Source organism: Dromiciops gliroides, chromosome 5 (genome assembly GCF_019393635.1).
Source record: "Dromiciops gliroides isolate mDroGli1 chromosome 5, mDroGli1.pri, whole genome shotgun sequence".
NCBI lineage: Eukaryota > Metazoa > Chordata > Mammalia > Microbiotheria > Microbiotheriidae > Dromiciops > Dromiciops gliroides.
The window spans coordinates 220,049,228-220,058,830 of NC_057865.1; positions in this window are offsets into that span (position 1 = coordinate 220,049,228).

The following is a 9,603-nucleotide window of genomic DNA, read 5'->3' on the forward strand; positions in this document are numbered from 1 at the left end:
TCACCCCAGGAGAGACATAGACAGTGAGTCAGTCAAGACCTACTCATTAAGCCTTTGGGAGCTTTAAGGGCTGCATTTTATCAATCACATATTATCGCTATAAGGAGACAGAGAGTCCCTGCCCTGAGGATCAAATTCTAGGCCCCTCCCTCCATGCCATTCAGCCCCTTCCCCAAGTATTTCCTTTAATTTCCAACTAGAGTCTTTTTTCATTCCCCACCCCCAACATACACACACACACACACACACACACACCCCTCATGCTTTTTTTGTCCCCGATGCTATTCCCCAACGTCCCCACCAACTAAAGTTGCCTTCTTCCAGAAGCAGTTAGGTTGCACAGTGGATAGAGCCCTGGGTCTGGAGTCAGGAAGCTCTGACTTCAAATCCAACTTCACAAACTAGCTGTGTGACCCTGGACGAATCATTTAACCTTTGTCTGCCTCAATTTCCTCAACTGTAAAACAAGGAAAATAATAGCACCTACCTTCCAGGGTTGTTGTGAGGATTAAATGAGCTAACATTTGTAAACTACCTAGCAGAGATTAGGAACTTGATAAATGCTAATGTCCTTGTTTCCAAAAGAAACTGGGTAAAAATCATCTCATCCAGCCCCTTTATTTTATAACTTTTTTTTTTTTTGGTGAGGCAATTGGGGTTAAGTGACTTGCCCAGGGTCACACAGCTAGTAAGTGTTAAGTGTCTGAGTCCAGATTTGAACTCAGGTCCTCCTGATTCCAGGGCCAGTGCTCTATCCACTGTACCACCTAGCTGCCCCCAGCCCCTTTATTTTAAAGAAAAGAAAACTGAGGCCTAGAAAGGGGTAGTGATTTGCCCAATGTCACAGGGGTAAATGAAAGAACCAGGACTAGAATGCAAATCCAATTGCAGGTGGCATGACCCATTCACTAAATGCTATTTCTCCCTTCATCCCAACTTCTGCTCAAAGTTTGCTTCATCTAGGAAGCCTTCCCAGATTGACTTCTTTCCAATTCCTCACTCCAGCCTGACTCCCCATTCTACCAGCATTGCTGTCTGGATCTCTGACCAGATGCTGCTAGATCTGCTCCTATCTGTGTGAAAAATGTGTGCCCATCACCCAAAGGACAAGGGGCTGTGTCCCCTCCTCCCTCTGGATCTCCATCCAGGAACTCAGACTCATTTTAGGGCTTCAGCTCAGGACAGTGTGTTGCAACCAAGGGAGTCCTTTCCCCAACAACCAACCCTACTCTTCTTCATAGGCTGAGAGGGCTAGATTTGCACAGCTAAATTCACTTAAATTTGGGGGCCAGATACTAATTAATGGAGCTGTGAATTGGTCCAACCATTCTAGAAAGCAATATGAAACTAATGCCCCCCAAAATAACTAAGCTGCTGAATATTCTTTAACTGGATGATTATACTACTAGAACCGTATCCCTAAAAATATGACACCTATGTACAAAAATAATTGTAGCAGGGTTTGTTTTATAATGGCAAAAAACTAGAAATTAAGGGGATGCTCATCAGTTGGGGAATGGTTGAATAAGTAATAGTATATCATTCCAGAGAACCAATGATAAAAACACAGTACCAAGCACTTGACACTGAGGTGATGGAGTCAAAATGCACAATGAAACACATTCTCGGTCATGGCCAATTCAAGAATTAGCTTTGCTTAATTATGTATGTTTGTTACAATGGATATCTTTGGTTGGTTGGTTGGTTGGTTGGTTTGGGGGGTTTGTTGTTTGGTTGCTTTTTTGTTGTTCAGTGGGGAGAGAGAAGGAAATAAAATAAATCCTTTAGCTAAAATATTTTTTTAAAGATGGGGGGGGGCCAAAATGAATAATTGTAGTGCCCTAAGCTCCCCTTCATACAATATAGATACAATCTTTCCCAAAGGCATTCATATCCCCTTTCTATTCCCTCAGAAGTATTTCTCTCTTGGCATGAAGAATCTGGGAGAAAGGGGCAGCTAAGTGGTGCATTGGATAGAGCACCAGCCCTGGATTTAGAAGGACCTGAGTTCAAATCCGACCTCAGACACTTAACACTTACTAGCTGTGTGACCCTGGGCAAGTCACTTAACCCCAATTGCCTCAACAAAAAAAAAATGTCTAGGAGAAAGCTGGAAAATAATATGGTTTCTCTACTAAGTATAGGACCTACAATCCAAGCCAAGAATATCAGTGGACAGGCACCAATGGCTGTGTGAACTGAATGATCTTAGTAAATCCAGCTTCAGGGAGTCTTCTCTCATCTTTTCTATTTTCTTTCCAAATGAAAGGTGGAAAGGTGGGTTGGAGCCTAAGACAAAGGTGGATCAAGAGGAATTGAATCTCAAGCCTTTAATCCTTCCTGTTCAGTGACATTACCCCAAAATCACACCCTCCTGATGGCTCACCTTGCCCTCTTCACCCAATTTCCATTCTCCAGTGATCCCTTGTTTGCTTTACTGGGGATATTAATGAAGTAGAGTTTATTTTTTAGAGTTTTTAATTTAATAGTATTTTATTTTTTCCAATTACATGTAAAGACAATTTTCAACATCATTTTTTGAAAGATTTTGAGTTCCAAATTTTTCTCCCTCCTTCCCTTCCCTTGTCCCTCCCCAAGATGTAAAGCAATCTGATATAGGTTGATAATTGTGCAATCATGGCAAACATGTTTCCCCATTAGTCATGTTTTCAAAGAAGAAATAGAGCAAAAAGAAAAAAACACCCCTAAAAAAGTGAAAATAGTATGCTTTGATCTGCTTTCAGATGTCTGGATGTGGAGAGCATTTTACAACATGAGTCTTTGGGAATAATCTTGATCATTGTATTGCTAAGAAGAGCTAAGTCTATCATAGTTGATCATCATACAATGTTACTGTTAGTGTATACAATGTTCTCCTGGTTCAGCTCACTTCACTCAGCATCAGTTCATGTAAACTTTTCCAGATTTTCTGAAATCTGCCTGATCGTTGTTTCTTATAGCATAATAGTATTCCATTACATTCATATACTACAACTTGTTCGGCCATTCCCCAATTGATGGGCATCTCTTCTTGACTTTATTGGGGATACTTATGAACTAGAGTTTATAGCAAAAGTCGCAGCTACAAGATGGAACCCCATGGCACCTTTCCATTCTGTACCTGTCTCTCAGAAAAACATCCTGTTGTAGTGAAAAGAAGACCTGAGTTCAAGTCCCAGCTTCATGATTCTGGACAAGTCACAACCTTCTTGACCACACTTCCTCATCTGGAAAATGGAATCAAAATGCTTACACTATGATCTCACAGACTTGTTATAAGAGTGTTTTGCAAGCCTTACAATGCTATAGAAAAGTTTTTATTTAGTATCATAGTGCATATTCTATACCAACTCACACTTTGACAGTGGGCTTGATCCTATAACAACTCTGAGGTCAGCAGTACACTTCTCATTATCACCTTCATTTTACAGATGAGGAATTTCAGCCCTGTTGTTTCCTTTCCCTTAACCTCTCCAAGCCTCAGTTACCTTATCTGGAAAACAGGAATCATAAGAGCTATAAAAATCTGCTTCCCAGGACTTATGTGAAGATCAAAGGAGAGTGCTTCAAAAGACTCAAGAACATTGATCAATGCAGTGTCCAACCATGATTCCAGAGGACCCCAATGAAGCAAGCTCCCCACCTCCCAACAGAGAGGTGAGGGGCTCAAGATGCAAAAGGAAACGAGCAGTTTAGGACCTGGCCAATATGCGAATTGCTTCATTTAACTCTGCTTATTTGTTACAGAAGTTTTGTAGGGGGAGGAGAAATCCCCCATTGGGTGGATAGTGGGAAGGAAATGAAAGAAATATGTGTTAATTGAAAAATAAAATAAATTTTTTTCTAGCATATACTTTTCACTATCAAACACCACCTATGAATGTGAGCTATTATTCTTCCAGATCACTGGAAGTAACTAAGTCAAGCCCCCATACCCATTTAATAGAGATGTTAAGGGGTGGAGAGGGTTCTAATTCAGGTGGAATTGCCTTCTAACTTTGAGAATCAAAATAAGTTGAACAAGTATAATGGTCCTTTTTTTACAATTCAAGGAAATGGAGACAATTGCTTGCCTACAGTCATATGGTCAATGGGGGGCAAGGTATAGCTCCAAACCCAGATCTCCTGATGTCACACTCTTCCCACTATACCAGAGGTTCTCACTATGTGGTCCTTGGACCCCGAGTGTCCCCTATGACCCCTTTCATGAGATCTATGAAGTAAAAACTTTTCAAAATAATACTAAGACGTTATTTGCCCACTAGAATACTCCCTTTTCCAACTGCGTATCTTTGCAAGACTGGATTTTCTTCAACCAAAAGGACAAATCATGAGTGATTCAGTGCAGAACCAAATAGGAGAATCCAGCTCTCTTCTATGAGGTCAGACATTAAAGAATTTTAAAATGTAAAAAGGGGGCAGCTAGGTGACATAGTAGATTAAGTACCAGCCCTGGATTCAAGAGGACCTAAGTTCAAATCAGGACTCAGACACTTGACACTTACTAGCTATGTGACCCTGGGCAAGTCACTTAACCTTCATTGCCCTGCAAAAAAATAAAAAATTAAAAAGGGAGTTACAAAATATAAAAAGACAATATAAAATGTAGAATCATAAACAATTTCAAATAATGCCTTATTCTAATTTTTTGTTTTATAAAATAGTTTTTCATTAAAAATAATATGTTATGACTAATACAGAAATATGTTTAATGTGATTGTACATATTTAACCTATATCAGATTGCTTTCTGTCTTGGGGAGTGGGAAGGGAAGGGAGGGAAGGAGAAAAATTTGGAACTAAAAATCTAATAAAAACAAATATTGAAAATTATCTTTACATGTAACTGGAAAATAATAAAATATTTTTATGATTAAAAAATAAAAATATTATTTTAACATAAAATGAATTTATTACTTGTAAATGAGACAACAAATATGTTTAATTTTCTGTTTTTAATTTCTATTTCAGTCAATATCAACTGACTCTAACCCACATAAATAAAAAGTTCTTTGGGGTCATCAATAATTTTTAAAGGTCTCTGAGGCCAAAAAATTTGAGAATCACCATAATGCTCCCCTCAGAAAATAGATCCAACCTAGTTATCTGGAATGTGTCATTTGCATCCAACTGTCCATTCATCTCTTGCCGCTCTCTCTTGGTAAGAACAGAGAACTGGGCCCCTGGAAACCTGTTACACTCCTGCCTTCTTCCCTCCCTCCCAGCCTCTCACCAAGCTCACAGATTGCACTGATCTACTCAGGCACCTCTCCTCCCTTAGATCAAATGAGATAATGTTTATGAAGTGCTTTGCATAGTGCCTGGCACATAGTGGGTGATTTAAAATTGCTTGTTCCCTTTCCCCCCTTGGCACTTCTGTTTTCCATACAGTCAAGGAGATGAGAAGCTGTCAAGGGTGTGGGGAGGGTAAGAGATTGTTTGTTTACTCAAGGCTTTGCAGGGCTCTGAGGCAAGCCCTTGTATTCAGCTATGGGATTATTTATACCAAAAGGCCACTTTACACCCTCAGCCCTAACCCAGGTGGGTGATATGGGAAAGTGCTCCTGCCTGCAGACAAACCTGTTCCCTCTCTCCATTCAGTCACCCAGAGCTCAGTCACCCTGAGTCACCCAGTTAGAGATCTGAAGCCGGCTTAGCAGTCAGGGTGAATGCACAGGGAAGGAGCTGTCAGCAGTTCAGTAAGGGGGAGGCACGAAGGTGAGGGTCAAGAGGTAGCAGCACCCTCACGCAGGAACCCCAGGCCCTGGGAGATCGTGGAGAACCTGAAGACATAGGCAACTGTGGCCTGAGTTATGTGCCAGAGAATGGATGGATACATACTGATACTGTTTGCTGGGGGGGGGGGGGGGGGGGGGAGGAGAATCATATATAAAACTATATATATATAAAATATATTTATATCTATGTAAAATATACTTCTATAAAATAAATGTATATATTATGTATGTATATAAAATCTATTTATCTATTTCTATAACATATAGATTATATTCCTAGAAATATATTAATGTTCACATAAATATATAAACCATATTTATATAGTTTCATATTTGTTTTATAAATATATTGTACTGATATATATTAAATACATATTTTATATATAGCGTGTTGTGTGTATGTATATTATATAAAAAACCTTTTTTGATGCAGCACCAAGGGCTACAGATTACCATTCAGAAGTTCCTAACTCATCTCTCTCTCCACTGCCTCCCTCGAAGTGTATGGACAACAAACTGAAGTGGTTTCCTTACACAGGGCCCTTCAGAGTCCAAATAATCCCAGAGTACTTGGAATCATAGATCCCAGCCTTGTTAACCAGCCTTAAGTAAGGAGGAAACATGCCAATCTGATATTCTCATGCTTCTCAATCAATTACCTGTACTCAATGAGTAGATCTGGAAACAGAGATAACAGATAACAACTTGTTCCCCGTCAATCACCATTCTGGGAGCCACAAAAGGCAGGAAGTATCAAGGATGAGACTCTTCCTATACAAAAGGGAAGGTATGAGGCCATCTTGAGAGTGCGAACACACCCCCGCCCCCAGTGTAGATCCAGTTTTGGAGGACCACCTCCAGCCCATTTCCAGGCAAATGGAAAGAATGTCCTCTAACCATTTTCTTTCGGACAAGGAAGTCTTATACGTTGGTTTTCCCCTTTTTCCCTCTCTACGCAGGTCCTGGGTTACCACGTAATCACTCCTTTGGAGAGTTATTTGCTGTCAGATGTAGGAATTGAAATGAGTAGTACAAAATCACCAAGTCTCCTTTTAAAAGTCCTCAGATTCATATAGAAAACCTTAATTCCAATTATTGTAGTGAATGACTCTAATTTAGGGTGATATAAGAGCCTTCTCTGAACTTGGAATATTTAATAATAATGATAATAATAAGTTCACAGAGCTAGAATAGACCTTAGCAACCATCTAGTCCACATCTTTCATTTGACAGACAAGGAAACTGAGGCTGAGAGAAATTAAATCAATTGACCAAAGTCACACAGGTAGTAAGTAGCAAAACTGGGATTTGAACTCAGATCCTGACTATAAATTGAACACACTTGCTACTGACCAACACTTCATGCCAGTAATTAGCATGTCTACATCATTTAAAAGGTCAGAAAAGGGAGGGCAGAGCCAAGAGGCAACCCAGCTGAACTCTTCCAACATTCCCCTCCAAACAACTTTTTTAAAACACCTCAAATGAAATTTTGGAGTTGACCAAAAAAATCAGGGTGAGACATTTTTCTGACTTAGGTCAACAAGAGACATCTGTGACACCTGGGTAGATGCCTATCAGGAGCCTATGAGGCAGCAACAGCTGCTATAATAGCAACAGCAGCTTCTGGAGAACTCAGCCCAGAGATGGTAAGGGGGTTGAACACCTGGTCAGAAAGAGATTACAGGGGCCCCTTTACTGACACTGGGTACATCTAAAACTGATTGGCAACTCTATTACCCATACACAGTTCTGGATCACAGTGCGGAGTAAAGAAGAGAATTACAGGTAGGTTACATGGGACCAGGGACCCTGGTTGCACTTCCAGGGCAAAGAGAGCTCTAATGCTTCTGGCTTCAGAGGACCAAAAGTTCCTTCTGGACAAGAGTCAGACCATGAGAGCAGTGTTTACACCTCTCTCAGAATCACACCACCTTGGAAGCATCAAAAACTTGCAAATCTCAAGAACTAGCTCTGAAAACAGCAATACAAAAAAGGATGAAGTTCAGCCTCCCTACCCCCAGGTGAGCAGAGCCAAACTTTAACATAAAATTAAAAAATAAGAAATAAATTAGAAAAATGAGCAAACAACAAAAAAAAAAGAGTGGCAAGGAAGATTGAGACATAAAGTCAAAAGAAGATGATAATAATGAAAATACCTACAAAGATTCAAAGAAAAATGCTAATTGGACCCAATCCCAACAAGAATTCCTGGAAGAGTTAAAGAGATAAGAATGGTAGAGGGGGAAATGGAGGAAATAAATGCAAGATGCAATAAAATTATGAAAAAATTATGCAATAAAATTATGAAAAGAGAATTAAAAGTTTGGTAAAAAAAAAAAGGGCACAGAAAAATACTGAAGAAAATAACACCTTTCAAGGTTGGCCTAATCGTAAATACCTGAAAACCATGATCAAAGAAAGAACCTAGACATCATATTTAAGAAATTATCAAGGAAAACTTCCCTGATGCCTTAGATCAAGAGGGTAAAATAAAAATTGAAACAATCCATTGATCATCTCCTGAAAGATATATGAAAACTCTCAAGGAATATTATAGCCAAGGCAGCTAGGTGGTACAGTGGATAAAGCACCTGTCCTGAATTCAGGAGAACCTGAGTTCAAATCTTGCCTTAGACACTTGACACTTAATAGCTGTGTGACCCTGGGCAAGTCACTTAACCCTCATTGCCCTGCAAAAAAATAAATAAATAAATAAAAGGACTATTATAGCCAAATTCTAGAGCTCCCAGGTCAAGGAGAAAATACTTTAAGCAGGCAAAAATCATGGAGTCTTCAAAAATCATGGAGTATTCAAAAATCATGGAACCATAGTCAAGATCACAAAAGATTTAGTGGCTTCCATGTTAAAGGAATGGATGGCTTGGAAAATTATAATCCAGAAGGCAAAGGATCTAGGATTACAACCAAGAATCAACTACCCAACAAAATGAGTATAGTCCTTCAGGGTGAAAATTAAGATTTAATGAAATAGAGAACACTCAAGCATTCCTGATGAAAAGACCAGAGCTGAATAGAAACACAACACTCGAGAAAAGCATAAAAAGGTAAACATGAAAGAGTAATCATAAGGGACTCAAATAATCAAACCGTTTATATTCCTATATGAGAAGATGATACATGTAACTCCTAAGGACATTATCATTATTAGACAGAGGGCATGGATGTGAGTCAATTATATTTAAATGATCTCCTAAAGAAATGGAGTGAGAATAAGGGGTGCATTGGAAGAAGGGAGAAGGGAGAGGTAGAATAAAGAAAATTTTCTCACATAAAAGAGGCATTCAAGGAAGAGTTTGTACAGTGGAGGGGAAAGTAGGGAGATGTGGCAGGCAATGCTTAAACCTTACTCTCATCAGAATTGGTTCAAAAGGGAAAAATTTATACACATAGTCAGTTGTGTATAGAAATGTAACTCACCCAATAGGCAAATAAGAGGGTAAAGGCAAAACAGAAAAGGGGAAGGAGGAGAATGAGAAGAGGGAGGACAGATTAAAGAAGGCAGTGGTTACAAGCAAAATAGACTTTTAAGGAAGGACAGGACAGGACAGGAGAGAGAGAGAGAGAGAGAGAGAGAGAGAGAGAGAGAGAGAGAGAAAACAAGAAACAAGAAAATTGAATGGAAGGGAAAGCACAACTTATAATCACAACTGTGAATGTGAATAGAATGATCTTACCCATAAAATGGAAGTAGATAGCAGAATGGATTAGAAACCAGAATACAACAATATGTTGTTTTAAAAAGACACGCTTGTAGGGGCAGCTAGGTGATGCAGTGGATGGAGCACCGTCCCTGGAGTCAGGAGGACCTGAGTTCAAATCCGGCCTCAGACACTTAACACTTA